Source organism: Chenopodium album, chromosome 16, assembly GCF_948465745.1.
Source record: "Chenopodium album chromosome 16, dcCheAlbu1.1, whole genome shotgun sequence".
Lineage (NCBI taxonomy): Eukaryota > Viridiplantae > Streptophyta > Magnoliopsida > Caryophyllales > Amaranthaceae > Chenopodium > Chenopodium album.
The window spans coordinates 31173563-31175186 of record NC_137849.1 but is presented as its reverse complement, the minus strand read 5'-3'; the positions used below and the strand labels follow the sequence as shown (position 1 = coordinate 31175186).

The 1624-nt window shown below is 40.6% G+C and overlaps 1 non-coding gene across 1 annotated transcript; it reads left to right on the top strand.

Annotated features, from left to right (window-relative positions):
- The first annotated feature begins 1023 nt into the window (after nt 1-1023).
- On the top strand, nt 1024-1130 carry LOC145587124 (small nucleolar RNA R71). Its single transcript, XR_014101154.1, has one exon. It is a non-coding gene; the product is annotated as a small nucleolar RNA R71 (small nucleolar RNA).
- Nucleotides 1131-1624: the final 494 nt, after the last annotated feature.

Below are 1624 nucleotides of genomic sequence, written 5' to 3'. Positions count from 1 at the left end.
CAAATTGCTTATTCAACTTATTCTTTAGATTTCTATTGGGGAATGGTAGTTGGATAGTAGGGCCTTGCACATCTCCACCCTTATCCCGAGGTTTACCCTGTGAAGAAACATTAGAAGAGTTAGTTTTTTCCTAGAGCCCTGTGGGTTAGTAGTATTAGCATTTGGTACAAGGGAATCAAGATTAGCAACAGGTTCATCCTCTTTGGGCACAGAAGGCCCATCATAATGTGAACCACTCCTCAGCGTAATTGCATTAGCATGATCTGTGGGTTGTACTGGCTGCGATGGTAGTACTCCCTACTGGCGATTTTGTAGAGTAGAAGAAAGTTGCGCAATTTGATTATCAACAATTTTATTATGGGCTATAATTGAATCAATTTGTGCATCTCTACTCTCCATATGCTTTTGCATGCTTGCTAACATCCCCCTAATTTCTGTCAAGGCAGGGTCAGTAGGTGGGGGAGTTTGTGATTGGGTTTTCTGGCCAGAATTGGGATGGTAATATTTCTGCTGTGGTGGTGGTTGCTGTTGTGGTTGTTGTGGAGGTGGAGGGTTTTGTACATTGGTGCTCCGGTACGAAAGATATGGATGGTTTCGGAGGCCAGGATTATATGTGTTAGAGTATGGGTTATTTTGCCTATAGGTTTGAAAGGCATTAACTTGCTCCATAGAACTCCTACACTCTTGCTCCCAATGTCCTACAATTCCACAATTTTCACAAAAAACATCATTAGTATTATTGACAGCAGAAACATTAGCTACAGAATTAAGATATCTAGTTTTTGGCAAATAGATGATAAATAAGCCTGCAAAAAGGATATGGAATCAACACTATGTTTTCCTTTATTAGCAAACCCTCTAGGATTCCTATATTGGGAATTATGAATTGCCATATATTCAATAACTTGACCTGCATTTTCCACATTTAGATTCATATACCTTCCACTGGCTGCAAAATCTAGAATTGATCTAGATGAATTCCCAAGGCCATTGTAAAAATCTTGAATTAACTGCCATTGTGCTAAATTACGGTGAGGACACTCTCTCTGCAGATCCTTGAATCTTTCCCAAGCCTCATATAAAGTTTCATCTGGCTCTTGGGCAAAGTTTTGAATTGCACTTCTCAACAAAGCTGTTCTCTCTGAGGGGTAATATTTGTTATAAAAATTCAAAGCAAGTGTCTCCCAGTCAGTAATACCAAGTGCAGTTCTATTCAAACTATTAAACCACAATTTATCTTTTCCACATAAAGAGAAGGGAAAGAGAATCTCCCTGATTTGGTCTTGGGTAACCCCAGCTTGCCTGATGGTATTGCAATATTGACAAAAATCTACAATGTGAAGATTAGGATCTTCACCCTTAGCTCCACTGAATTGCTTCCTCTCTATCATCATGATAAATTGGGGTTTGATCTCGAATTGCACTCCATCAAGGGCCGGAGTAGGAGTGAGATGTGGAAAATCCGTCAGTGGCGGCTGCGAATAATCGCTAAGCTTGCGAGGTGGTTGTGGAGGTGGATTCGCCATCTCTGATTCAGGTTCTGAAAACACTTCCGAATCGCTAGAATCAGATGGGGGTTCCGAAGGTGGATTACCTCTAGAAGTGTCTCATATCTGCCTGTAAA